Genomic DNA, 14,785 nt, shown 5'->3' with positions numbered 1-14,785 from the left:
TTCCATCATGGTTTAAATAGCAGGGAAGCAGATGGATCTTCAGGATAGCAGCAGCCTTGTTTATTGTCAGGCCCAACTTTAGCAGTACATTAAGCATATGCTTAGCTTCAGGCACAAGCGCACAAGTAGTCCCATGGCTGTCAGTGGGTCTATGTGTCCAGCTTAAAACTAAGCATGTGCTAAAATATTTTGTTGAACATGGGTAGGATTATTGTTCTGCTTAAGGCTGCAGTGTGTGCAGAACTGCTTTGTGAAATCAAAGCTTAAAGTAAACCGCCGGGTCCACACAGGCGTTTAGAAATATTTATATAGTCATAGTGATGTCTATTGTTCCTTTCATATGCTCAGTGATAAGGACGCATGCAAATGGCTTCCTCAGTTGGCCACAGCATATACTTGATCAATCCAACCGAAAGTAGCACCAGCGGAAAAGCACTGTGGTCTCAATTTATCCACTCAGCGCTGAGATCTCACAGAACTAGCTTACAATTCATGGCTATATATGAACAAAAACAAAATAAAAGCAGCCTGTATTGAGCAATCTTTCAATCCCATGGAAATCTGGCTGATGCCAGGACCTCTTTGGTCAATGGTTCGGTGTCTATCCAAGGCAATGTTTTATACAGCACTTTTCATTATCCTAACTTAGGCTGTAAAGGCATCTGACCCATAATGCACCTCTGAGGTATATATCAAGATCCAGCTTACAGCCATGCCAGCTGAGGCCAGAAATGTATAACTGATAGTTCATAAAGTTGAACATCAAGTCAGTGGATGTGCACAGTTCTTCCAACTTGACCCATCAACCTAACTAGCTTCCTCCCTTCAGATTTCTGTTGGGCAACGGTAGCAGAAGAAGCAGCATCAGTGCAAACAAGCAGAATGATTTTTTGTTGGTCCACAGGCTGGTGGGGTGTAACCACTAATAGTCCATTTGAATACTACATGCTCTTATTCAATTCCCAGGCCAGTTAATAGTGTAAGGTACGACAGTCACACCACTTAACACTGAGATATATGTCATGATGAGCAATTCAAGAAGTACATGTTTGGGGCTATTACTTTGAAAAGAAGGGAAAGAAAACCAAATAAGGTAGCTGTAATATCAATAACACATCTATATTCTGAGTTTTATCTGTACATGTTCCTATTTTGCAATAAAACATCTTAAATTCTGCAGTTTTTCTATTGCAGAAACTACACTGTCCAACATAAAGCTTTCTCAGCCAATCATCTTATATATTAATGATACCTGAAACATCTGTGTTATGTTCTAACAAAGATTTAGCAGCAAGAACATACGAGGGAGATGCCATCCTTATTTTACTGGTAAAACTCGAGGCAGAATAAACGGAAACTTGATTTGCCCAAGGTTACATCCCAATCCTATTCCTTAACAAAGCACAGACTACTGGTTTGTCAGTCTCCTGTTTTAACCACTAGACTTCTGCCTTTTTGAAGACTTTCTTCAACATTAATTAGAGACAGAACATGTGACCTTCTTTATTCTTTCTCCTTTTTTGCACTAGCACCTCATTTCCAGCCTTTCCTGCTCACCCCCACTGTGTCCTATTGTTTGGGGAATAATTTGTATTGATTAATACAAGTTTTCTGCATGCAATATACAGTACAAGAAAATCAACCTTACATTGAGCCTTCACAATACTGTGTTAATAACCTTACTGGCTGGAAGTTAGCCAACTAGCTAATCATTACTGCGTGAGCATAGGCACCTCACAGCATGCTGTATCATTGAGGTAATAAACAATAGATTTGTTAATCTAGTATGAAAGCACTATCAGTTCTCTTTGCTTTGCAACCACTTCAAAATCTTCTCTAAGCTTTTCAACAGTTCTCTTACATTGCAGTTACATTTAATCAGTTGTGTTTTACAAAATAAGAAAGTCTGAAAAAAATGATATGAGAATGTAAGCTATTTTACAACATAATATGTATCATTCCATTCAGTCTTTTCATTGGTCTTCTCCTCCAAGCTTAATCAAAAGCAAAGAGTTATAAAATTGGTGTTTGGGTTTTTTCCTCCTCTAAGGATTCCTTTTTAGTTTTTCTTTTTATTTAATATAATGTTCTTTGTAAATAGAGTGTAATGAAACTAGGAATTAAAAAGTAGCATCTCCTTTATAGCTATCTGACTATAACAATAAAATATATTTCCTAATTATGTATTAGTTATTATTTAATATATTTTTAATGATTGAAATTTCCAATTTCTTATCAGGCCCTCTAGATGACAATTTCTTCCAAGATTAATGCACTTAACTATAGAAATACCTGTTCACGATAAAATCATCTCTCTTATCTCCATATTACATGGCATGATAAACTATTTTATTATTCACAATTGTTTTCAGTTACGCTAAAATAAGAACAATCCCTCAATAGTTAAAAGGGAAAATCATAATGATATGAAAGGTATATATAACTTAAACTATATAAAGATTTGATTCTTTTTGTCAGGAAAATTGGATGTGACTGTATTTTACAAAATTTGCAAACAATTATAAAAAAAATTTTGTAAACTCTGGGGTGGCAGGGGAGGAGTAATTGCCACTTTTGTAGCAGCAAGCAATATTCATTACATCTCTGCTTTTGGTTAGTAATGGAAGATGGAAAAAAACAATGAGATCCCTGAGATCTATTCCTGTGGTGAAGCTGGGCTTACACGTTCTCTAGTGCTTTGCTCTATCCACTTCAAAATATTCACAAAAGCGACTTTTAACATGTTCAGTAGAAGTTAATCACAAACTCTGGGTAAGATAGTACACACAAATTTATGCCTACCATGAAATGCAGTACAGGATGCATTTATGCTCTGACAGAAGGCAACTCTGCTTGGGTGCTTGAACTCCAAAGTGAGGGAGAAAGACCAGGGACCTCAGAAACCAGACCTCAACAGGAAAAGAAGTAGAAATCCTTTGGGTAGCACTTACCAACCTTTTCACAGTGGTAACAGCTACAGTCCTGGGCACTGCAGCTCCCTGACACGCCATCTGGATTGTGGGAGAACCGATATTGCACACAGTTTGGCAGCTCCTGATCTACCAGACGCAACCTCAAGTGATCCTGACATGTTTCCCACATCCTTAGGCTCCTAAGCAATATAAAAGCCATGGCAGTGGATTTCATCTTTTATTTTCCTGGCTTTGAAGACTCTTTCCGCATAAAAAATCTACATTTTTGCCTTTTAATCATTCCCTAGAAATCAATGGCTTCAAACACTGAATCTTTCTGTTGTTGTTGTTTTCTGTCAAACATCCTACCTATTCTTATCTAGATTTCCTCCCGCTTTCTAGGTATCCTCTCCTCACGTAGTGGGCTGTTTTACCTTGGTGGCTGAACTCATAGATTTCCTATTTTATGTAAATTTTACTGTTTCCTCCCTGTGATCCTAACTTCAGCTGTATATTTCGCTTTGTAATTTCTCTTTTTTCCCAATTCCAAATTTAAAGCCTGCTACAAAAATTGTTTATGTGCTATTTCCCCCTCTTCTATCACACACAGGTACTAAAATCAGCTGAGAATAAACATTATTATCAGCCCTTAATTAGAAACTAAGATCACCTTTTGCTTTAGCAACTCTAGAACCTACCGTCTGAAAGCACTTCAGAAACAATTCAGATTTATCTCACTTCTGAAAGGTTATATATATATTAATGCTATAGCATCCATGTGAGAGATTCTGTAGAAATTCAAACTGCCTATCTTTTGTGGATTTTGGAAGGAGCCCAAACTAAGCCACAGGGACAGCAAATGATTTATGAAAGGACACCCGATGTCAGTAGCAGGATAAAGATTTCAGCCAAGAGCAGAGTGCAAAGTTCTGACCAATCATTTGAATTGTGCACTTTCCAAATTTTGTCTTTTAAATTGAAGCTCATTCTACTTTCCTTCCTTGGAAAGAAATACCTATAAAAATATAAACCAACAGCTAGTTTCTAGTTAAAATTAGTTTGAAAATAAATTTCTCTCTGTCAACTAGTAAAGCAAGAATATACTTCAACTATCACTCTTCCTTCACTTTGTAAGCCATAGATCTGCGTTCAGATGTTTTAGCAACTGTATTTCTGCACTCTGATTTTGTATTTAATGTCTTTATTAGGGCTACCTTTGTTAACCTGAAACATCACCTTGTTACAGGAGTAGTGTTTTCAGTGTAATAATTTGTGGAGTAAATGTCAAGGTATAGGGGAGTCAGAGTAACAGGGTATAGCCCTTTTGATAGGAGACCCAGTTTGGCAGGTACTTACCGAAGAGAGTAAAGAGAACAATTTTAATCCAGACTTTTGTAAAAATAAATAACCCCATAACAAGCTATGAGACAAATGTCTCCACTCAAGATGAGTTTCTGATTATGTCATGCAACAAAGCTTCCTATTTTCTCTCTTTCATTCCTGCATGTGGAAGGTGAAATGTTTATTTTGCTAAGGATGAGGTGTCCCTTAATTTGATACCCATCTTTGTTGACTATAGATCAGTTGCTACCAAAATAACAGATTCTTCACATAGACGAAATCATTTAATACTGGAGATGCTATTTTACATTGTGTTAGGATTTAGGCTAAAAAGTGCTTTTCTATAAATCCATAATGCCTCCTTTTTTCTACAGAGCTGTAGGCAATGCAGTGTTTTGAGCAACTTTCATTCTCTTTTGCTTATCTTACTCAAATGCCACCAACAGTGAACCGCAGAGTCAGTTCCTTCTGCTTGTTCTGACCAGGTTTCATCTTGAACCTGAGGAATTTTTCCTGATGGAAAGCAGAATCAAAACCGTCATTCTACTCAGAGAAGTTTGAGTTTCAATCAATAGGCATTTTGCAATGGAAACATCATTTGCTTGTGTTTATTGTATAAGACCTGAGAACTTAGTTCAACCTATGAAAAAATGTCTTTAAATGTGCTAGAGTTAGAGAGATGCACAAAAAGGCAGGGTTATGGAAGCAGTTACCTTGCAGTCCTGCCCTTCCGTCAGAGATGCCCTCAGTCAGTGGAGCTGCACAGAAAAAACAGGGCCAGGGTTAACAGCCTCAACAAAAAAGACAGTCCGGGTTGACTTTCAGATGCTTGGAGGAATCTGCAAAGCTGACAAGTAGAAAAGTCATCTTTGTACTTGAGCAAATCTAGCATGATAACAAGAATGAATCAGTAAGAATTGAGCCATCATCCCCCTTCTTCTAGGCTGTTTTTAGAGTCCCTTTCCAAAGTAGAGCAACGTTTCTTCAGTACAATTTAAAATAAAATGGCAGTATGCCACAGACTTTGTCCCATGAGCATGAATCTTGCTGAGATCTCTTCAACAGGCCATCTTAAAAAGGAATTATAAAATACAATGAGTCACAAAAAGGCCTACTTCAAACAGATTCCAATCACAACGAGGTGCCGATTTGCTACTGTAATTTATTTCCTCCAAGTAATTAGTTCTGCAAAGACAGGAGGGACAGAGCGTCAATCCTAGGGGCAGGCAGAGGTCTTTCTGGCAAAATATGAACCATTCAGTTCTTTGGCAGGAATCCCCATGTTTCTTCATGAGATACTCAGGACGTGTAAAAGTGACATCTTGAAAACGAAAAGAAAAAATTGAATACAAAACTGGTACTAACAAACTAGTTTTACAGCTACAGCTTACAGGTCCTTTATTTTACCCTCAGCATCTTCCAGAAGGGTAGTTAGAAACTCTCGGAGAGCAAGCTAGCTTCACAGTACTTGTTAGCATGCAAACGGCTGCGGACTGCCTACCTGACAGCACATGAAAGCAGGTCCCTCTCCTCCCAGGCGCTGTTGCAACAGGGTCCTGGAATTGTGTTTGCTATTTGATTTCTCGTTGTGTTAAAAAAAAAAAATCTTTTTATTGTCAGGTGCAGAGAACACTCACAGGAGCTACACACATGCAAAAAAGGACTCCATAAGAGACGGGCTTGTTGAGACGCTGCTCTTTCTGATGTAAAATTTGGTCTGCTACAATATTAAATTTACTGTGTACCTTCTACCTAGGAGGGGCTGGATTGATCCCCAGCATAATTCCAGTGAAATCATCTAATTTCCACTAGAATTTGAAGCCGAGAATCTGGCAAAGCTTTGCTATTCCTGGCCTTGACATTAAAGCCGCTGTTTTCATGGAGAGTGCTTTCAACACAAATAACTGGTTGCGTGAATGGCTCTATGGAAAGGCTTTTTATAAAACTGAAAAATATACAGGCTCTACAGTTTCTAGATTCTATTAATAAGCAGGCATAACTTCGAATTTTGTTTTCTTTTAAGACTATTTCCAAAACGACAGCAGCAGTATCAAATGCGAAAGCTTCTGGACGAATCTAGCATCTTCAGGGGCTAATTTATTCCTGTGATGGAGACTGGCATGTCTTTGGCAAAAAGTGGAAAATGAAACTAAGAAACTAGATTTTACAATGAAATTTGTTTTGTCTAGCCTCAGAATAGGAAAACCTCAGTATTGGAGATGTTATGGAAGAATATCTGAGCTGCAGATCTTAGGCGAGTCTGGCACACAGGGTTTTGCTGGGCCAGCCTGGACTTAATGAAGTAGTCATTGTTTTTGGTGCACCAGTCCTGCTAGTATTAATAAGTAGGAATACTTCTCTTATGTCCCATGATCTTCCTATGCAGTCTTTGCACTTGTACGTTATGACTTTGTCTTTGTTCCTGAATCTGCAATGTTTATGTCTTTACTATGTGTTTATAGAATGGGTGATGAAATTTGTGTTTCTTGACTAAAGCTTCAGTATAAGTAAGAAATGAATGCTAATACGCCGTATTTAAATTCAGGGGTAACCTACTCATCTGCCCATCAGATGAGATGAAGTGTGAAGACAGAACTAAGTGGTATTTTCCCCACCTCCATACATGTATAGCCAAAAGGATATTTTATTTTGTGCAATTACTGCAGGTGGCTTCAGTCAAATGTGGCAAAATCCCTGTATAAAGAGCAAGTGGCAAACGAGCCAGTCTTGCACACCTAATGTTGGCATTTCTAAATAAAACCATCTTTACCTTGCACAGAGCCAAAAGCATCTTTTCTTCCCAATAAAGTGAGCTGCAAGAGCTGTACCCATTAAAAAAAAAAATCGAGTCACTTATTCAGGTAACTCATTATGGAGGTACTTTTGGACCTTCAGGTCTGATTACCTGGCCATAAGAGCACAGTGGGCTATATTCTGTAGAAGCCTTTGATGATGTGTTTGGAGAACGCTATGCAAACTCTTTCCGTCAGATCAGTTTTACCTGTACACCCAGTGACTTCTTTGAGGAACTGGAACAGATTCGTGAGACGTAACTCTCCTCTTTAAAAGTCAAGCTGCCTCTTCCCCAGTATTTCTCCTATAAACAAAGTTTTTAGTGTATCTGTCCATCCTCCCCCCTTTCATAGTGAACAAAGCAGCACAGAATTAGTTTTGCATCTCTACAAGCCTTTATTTCCTTTGAGCTTTCCTTTGCTGTATCCATCATCTATTGGCCCTACAGACTATCTCACAAGTCCTGCCTCTGATGTGTTTGAAGAGAATTCATTTTTAGTTCTTACGCCTTTAACAGCCTGCTCCTCAGAACCCTTTTTGGTTTGCCTTATTGTGTTTAACACCTACTTGCCAAGCTTTTCTTTTTTTTTCCTCACTTGAACAGAACTTTAATTTGGAAGTCAGAATTCCTACATTTAATAGCGTCCTTTATCTTATTGTTAATTTCCGACTGTTTAAAATACACCAGTTTTTGAGGGGAAAAGGAGTTTGTTTTTCCAGAGTGTTTCGATAGTTAGCACATATTTGCTGAGTCTGTGACTATACCTTTAATCAATTTCTAAGTTTTTCATAAGCATTTTACCAGTGTTTTACCACTTGAGTTCCCTCTTAAATTTCTTTTAAATAACCTTTATCTGTTTCAAATGAACAATACCAGAGCTTGTATTTCTGTCCTCAGAGCTTCTCTCACCCCCCTTCACACCTGAGAGTAAATTCAGATCAGGCAGTTGATGATATAGCCTTAATGCTGTACTTTAAACCCTCTTAGGTGTAGCACAGGTATCTTGCATTAGCTTGTAATAGTTAGTAGTTAGCTTATTGATCTGATCTGATTTTAAGCTGCGCTTTATGCACAGGATCCAATTCTTTACCAGTACAGTTGTTTTTCCTACATTTCTGTACTCTTATATTGTAGAATCCTTCTGACTATGTTCCTTCTACCAAATCTTTGATATGCCTATTATTTCAAATCCTCAAGGTAAATTACTCAAAGTAGAACAAAGCCCTGGGACACAGCCTATACAAGAAGCATTTTTCTCCCAGGTCTTATACAGATGTCAAACTTCTGCCTAGCTTGTTTATACATAGACTGTTGTTTTGTTTGACACTCCTCTTGGCTCAGAAGATGAGGAAAAGAAAGTTAAGAAGCAATACTTATTTTCAAGTGGTGGACCTGAGAAGATACTGGGATGATCATCAGTCTTTCAAAGCAATAGAGGAACATTCTTGTTGGGGAACTGAGAACATCGAAGAAATAAATAAAAATCTTTGTGACCTGGAAGCTGGATAGAAGTCATTTTTCAATATTATTATGAATAGATTAGATGTACAAGTAACTAACTGGAAAACCGGATTCTAAAATAAAGTCAAGTATAAGGAAAACAATACAATCTCTAAATATCTGTTGAAGATAACATAGCATCAGACTTTCAAAGACTGATGTTTCTGTTGAAGCATGCAAGTTTTGGATAGCGACCTCAGCATAACATAATTCCAGTTGCAGACTTTTACACAATAAAGGAGATTTGTGGGCACATAATGCATGCAAATGAGTTTTTGCCCCTCTCCAAAACAAAATAAGGGCTCTGTGCATGTTCTGAGTAAACAAACTTGAAAAAGGTACTAGAGACAACAGGAAGGAGATGGGTCACTGCATCTGTATTTAGGTGGTTCCAGTCATCTGATGGTGGTAGAATTCCATTGTCTCTTAGCAATGGATGCCAGAAGAAATGCAGACTTAGTTAGCTTCATCCAGAAAAAGCCCGACCAAATCCAGGTGTTAGGGAGAGAAGCCTGCATTTCTTCCATGTTTACACCTTCCTGGAGGAATTGGAGCAAAGCAAGGAGGAGCTACCTTTGTACATACAATAATGCAAAAAAAGGGGACTTGCATGCATGCATGCAAAATGCTGTGGAAACTCCAAGTGTATTAAAGGGGAGAAAAGTCTTGGATTTTAAGAAAGATCTAAAGGGACTAAATCCAATACGCATGTGAAGGAGTGTGATTCAGCAATAACGAGAGCAGAAGTCTTGAGATGCTGACACAACTATATACATACATATACACACACATAAAGACCTCCTTCCACCGCAGTGGGCTTTGAATCAGGTCCTGAAAACTGGAAAAGATCTCCAAGAAGAGTAGAAAGAGTAACCACAGAAGAGTGAGTGGGAGCCTGAAAGCTGTCGAAGGAGAGATCAAAGCATGTGGTAACGCATAAAGGACAAAATCAGAAAGAAAGTGTGAGCACTGCTTCTAAGAAAGGCCCCAGAGGTCTACAAAGGTATAGGAGGTAATTAGACACCTTTTCCAGTAACTTTTTGTTTCCCTTTTAATGAATTGTGATATGTGAAATAATTAAAAATTAGACAAGACTAAGATGGCCAGACCTAGTTTACTAAACACTGCTTCACTTGCTGCATTTCAAACATCTCTTTCCTGTTTGCAGTACCACCTCTTCTTTTGAAGTTAATGATCCAAATATGTCACATTCACAGGGACAGGCCTTGGTCATCTACCTGATTTTAAGGAGATTTTTTTCATTGACAATGTGATTTAAGGTTTTCTGTATTTTCTAATGGACTGCCATTCATTCATCTCAAAATTACAATATCTACGTTGCTTTCTACCTCAACCTTCTAATTGCTCATGTCCTTCACTGGAGTGATGTGAAGCATTTTACTGTTTGCCAAGAACCAAAGGTAAAGAGGAAAAGTACCAAGAGACTCCTTGAAAGTTGAGGAATGAAGGGAAACTTAAATAAGGCAGAATGGGGAACAGAAGCATTTGAGAGCAAGCAGAAGACAGACAGTAGGTCATTAGAACAACAGTTCTATATGGCCAAAGTAAAGACCAAACACTTCTGACTTTTGGTAAATAAATCAACGGTAATATTCCACTCTGGCAGATCTGAAACACAAAGTAAGTAATTAACCTTCAGCTTGTCAGAACTGATACTTAGTCATCATCATCAGAGTCACTAAAGGTATAAACCCTGAAGGAAAATATCATTCTGCTCCTGTCACTTTCATTTGTGGACCAAGTCACACAATGAAAGTTTTTCTAAACTCATTTCAGATGAAGAATGGTGCCTTTACAGTTGGTTTAATGGAATAATGAGCAAGTTGAAAGGTCTTGCTGTAATATTTGAGTTTCAGATTTAATTTCAGTAGGATTATTCTCCCTCCCTGCAATTGGCTGAGAGCTTTCCAAATTTTCCTGATCGTCATTTGAAATGAAAAGCTTTGTCAGTTTGCAATGAGTCCAGAAAAGGACATTCACGTCCTAATACGGTGTACTTGAACTATGCCTTTTTGAAGCAGCCAATTGCTCCGTTGAACACATTTTCTCCAAGCTGGAAACTGAAAATGATTTATCGCAGGACTAGAATCTGTCTGCTCACGGGATTCCATCTGATTCAGTGGAATTATTTTTATTTGCAAGCTTTTTGTTCATCAGATCGACGGCATGATCATCCTTTATTTCTTAAATCTCTACTGCTGCTAAGTGTTTGCATGAGTCCTCTTTAATCTTACAGTAGTATCTCTCAGGAAGGATAGGATTCAGGCTCATAGTTTACATGACTAATTGTTTTTTGTAGAAAAATGGGTACTAAAACAAATAAATACTGCCAATGCCTCCTTTCCTAAGGTGAAACCAAAGAGGCACTGTATCATCCTCTGGCACTTTGGGCTGCTAACAATTAGTCTCACGAAACATTGCCAGAAAGTGTCTGTTTATGGAGGTAAATACCGAAAATATTACACATTCAATTTTCATTAGAATATTTAAGTCTAGAATTAATTTGGGTCAGACACAGCAACCTCACTGGAGTTTTATGGCACAAAAATAAGAAGTGAGGGCTCAGTAATAAATGTAATATAGATTATTTTTAAGAGATTTTAGATAACAAGCAACATTTTCTTTACTATTCCTCTTTCGGAAAATAACAAGCAGCATATAGCCCGATTTTGAAAATGATTGCGGGGGGAGATTTTTTTTTTATCTTGCCCCCTATAATAGATTTTTTCTTTTGCTCAATTCTCTCTGTGGATAACAAGAGTGGCAGCCATTTTCTCCCAGCTCAACATCAAAACCCCTTTCATCTGCTGTCTAAATGCAAACAAAGCAAACCTTCCACCAGGCCTTTCTTTCCAGATAAATTAAAACTCTCATGTCCTGGGGCCTAAATCAAGCCTACAGGCCTTCCCCAGATAAATCCTTTCTCAACCTGAAATCTTCTTGCTACACGTGCTTCTTGTAAGATAATTTTGCAGTAGCTAATCAATAATGCAACAGTAAATTGCATTTAAATAAACATTAGCAGCCCTCTTAATGAATAAAACCTCATTTGCAATTTGTCAAAGTCAGAAATGCTGGACTCTTTTGATATTCATTAGAATATTGGAAATTGGAGCTTTGACAGGTTTTATGTATGTTGCAATTATGACTTTTGTGAATAAAGGAAGTGCTTTATTTTCACAAGAATTCTTGAATAAAAACAGTGATGTATACTATAGACTTGCTAGATCTCAATTACCTTCTTATTAAAAATGCAGAAAAAGAGAAAAAAAGCTCATGTTACAGTCACAAATTTTAAAAGTTTGCAATACACTATACATATATTTTGTAAAAACATATTATGAAACTGCTTTTTTGTATGAAGAATTTTAATTAATTTGCTGTGATCCTAAGCTTTGGAAGAATGCAATTCTTGGTAATTAATTTTTATGGAGCAATACTGTATTACAGTTGTATGTGTCGCTAATTTTGTACTGAAATTACAAAATAAAAGCATGTTTACACATCATATGTTGTAAATTCACTTAATAAGGTTTTTGTTTTTATCCCCATTTTTCAGTGAAAGCACTTCTCATAAATGTCCCCATGTGAAACATCTGCACCATATGCATTATTGTGTGAACTCAGTGCTTTATAAACAAAGTATTACACCTGGGATGGAGGAAAAATTCTAATTTTGAAAATCATTAGATTGTGGAATAGTATCCCGAGGGAGAGGGAGAAGCCACATCCACAAGCTATTTAAAAACAAATTGGAAAAACCGAATAGTATAGCGGAAGGCACAGAACGACACTGAGGGAGAGAAACACACCAAAAATGATCTGAGAGTTGATTTCCCCCTTTGAGTTCTAAGATCCTGCGGAAGGATGCGGCCAAACAGAGCGTAGATTGTAGTGCAGTTTTACTACGTAAGGGTCAGCGGAAAAAATCCAACAGTGAGTCTTTCCTTCAAAATATGCACACACACACAGATTTGTGTGTCATGAGAAAATCTCTGACTTGAAGTTCCATTATGGGAAGAGATGCTAAACAATCACAAAGCATTCGTCTTGCTCTTAAGGATTTAGAACTCAGGCAGCGTGAACCATATTTGTGACCAAAACCCCCAAACATCTCACTTTCCCTTAAATAAATACAGAAGAAACACTCTCTTTGGGATTTTTTGTTTGGTGGAGCAGGCCCCCTGTGTCAGGAAATCTGGAGAGTTATGTATATTGGCAAATTAAATATCACTCTAGAAAATAGCTCTCTAAAAATTACAAAGATATACGTACTGATATATTGTAGAAAATAGTTGGCTGCAGCTTATACTATGAGCAATATTTTTTTTATGCATTCAAGCATTAATGAGGCCCAAATCCGCTTAGCTTTGAAAATCATGAAATGCATAAAAGACAGGAAAGAAAGATCCAGCTGCTACCACACAAATTTGTGACTTTCTGTGATCTCTAGAATGTATTTATCCCAAGATACATTTAGGAGGGCAGAGGAGGCCAAATTATAGTTGTGGTTCATAAAATAGCTTGATTGGCTCACAAGAGGCCACTAAAGACACAGGCTAAAATGTGCATCACCTTAACATCAGTACAGCATATGTTTCATATGGGCATCGCACCCTGCCATTGACATGCATCCATTTATAGCCATATCTTACTCTGAAATGGCTCATTCCCAAGAAAAAGGTTGTATAAACCTGATTTATGATTTCCACCTTTAATCTCTAAGTCAAGGCTCCTTTTTTTGTGACCAACGAGAGTGTTCTGCACAGGGACAGTAGTTTTGCAACAAGGCCTGGGATAGCATCTGACCGGTTGCGAACTTAAGGTTGTAGCTGAAGGAGAGATCAGCCTGTTAGCGTCACAGAACCTGCAGAGTACCTGCAGTACTGATTCCAGTTAGCAGGGAGAGGAGGGTTCCTGCACAGTCAACCGCCACCAAGCAGTGAGAATGGAGGTGAAACAACCCCTTTCTTCTCCCTCTAACCAACTTTCCAGCTTTTCACTCACTGAGTCTTTATGCCTTTTTCTAGAGTGCTCTGGGGGTTGGGTCAGCAGCTCTGTCCTTAGCCCTGGACTGGTTTACCCAAGGATGTCTTTCTTTGGGAAACACCATTTCTCCACCATGGCTTCTTACTTCCCAGGAGCAGGAAGCTACAAAGGCTGTGGCCAAGTTCATTTGCAACAAATTAGAGTAAACGCGGAGTTGCTCTGTAAAGGCAGCAGCTCAGATTAAGAAATCAGTTTGTTAGTGATGGAAGAGACTAAAGAGTGGAAGAACAAAAGCGGGCAAAATCCTGTAGGTGTTGTGCATCTCTGCTTTGCTCTATATCAGAAGTTCCCAAACCAAACTCACTTTGGGAGCCACAGCTAGAGCAGCTCCCCTGACCTGTGCACTCTCAGAAGGACCATTCAGCTCCACAGGCAGCACAGACATATGACTCTGAAATAGTTTGTGTGCCACTAATGATGCCCAAATACGATAGTTTATATATCTCTGCTCTCAGGGTAGGAGCTTTTCATCTCGGTGAAGAACCGCACCAAGAAAGACCAAAACAAGTCACAAAACTGCAGAACTCAAGACTTCACTCCTATGCACGAAAAAGCCTGGAAGGCCTAAGGCTGCTCCGCCATGCCCCGACTGGCAGCAAAATAGCCGACAGTAGGCAGAGCAGCATTTCAAGCGTTTGCATTCTCAAGTGAAGCCTAAAAGCATCCTCACACTGAAGCGTTTTCTAATGTCCCGCAAATCTGTCGTCTGACACACAATACAGAACAGATCTCTTGAATGCAAAGTTCTGCCTGCCATTGGTATTATACACCTTTCTTGCTATTATACACCTGTGAGAAAGAGTCATACAGCATTGCCTTACAGCTGTGAACTGCTTGTTAAGTATTTTGTTAGGAAATAACAGAAGTTAAATGAATTTTTTTTCCATGTTATATGCTACCACTTTAAGTGGAGGGAATGTCATTTATTTTTGCATGGATCTTTAACCATATGTGAAAAAATTTAAATGGGTGGGTGGGAGGGAGAGACACAAGATACTGTGGGAAACCACTATTATTTTGCTCCCTTTAACCAGTCACACATAAAATACTGCAAGTAAAAGTTTACTACATCTGGTATTTGTGTCAGCTTCCTCCTGCACTTATGCCTCAGACTTTGAAGGACAGTGTGCACAAAGAAGAAATCTGCTCATATTCTACTTACAGGAAA

The 14,785-nt window shown here is 38.3% G+C and overlaps 1 long non-coding RNA gene across 8 annotated transcripts in view; it reads right to left on the bottom strand.

Moving 5' to 3' along the window:
• The window catches only part of LOC104143164 (uncharacterized), a 166,911-nt gene that overhangs the window by 94,867 nt on the left and 57,259 nt on the right, over positions 1–14,785 (bottom strand). For 6 of the 8 annotated variants that reach the window (XR_693863.2, XR_693864.2, XR_011139204.1 and 3 more), the window contains one exon: positions 4,967–5,011. The exons of the other annotated variants lie outside the window; for them this stretch is intronic. This is a non-coding gene — a long non-coding RNA (uncharacterized lncRNA). The remainder of the gene's footprint in view (positions 1–4,966; positions 5,012–14,785) is intronic. 8 annotated transcript variants of the gene reach the window in all.

Source organism: Struthio camelus, chromosome 2, assembly GCF_040807025.1.
Source record: "Struthio camelus isolate bStrCam1 chromosome 2, bStrCam1.hap1, whole genome shotgun sequence".
Lineage (NCBI taxonomy): Eukaryota > Metazoa > Chordata > Aves > Struthioniformes > Struthionidae > Struthio > Struthio camelus.
The sequence above is the reverse complement of the archived record's forward strand: the minus strand, read 5'-3'. Positions and strand labels throughout refer to the sequence as shown.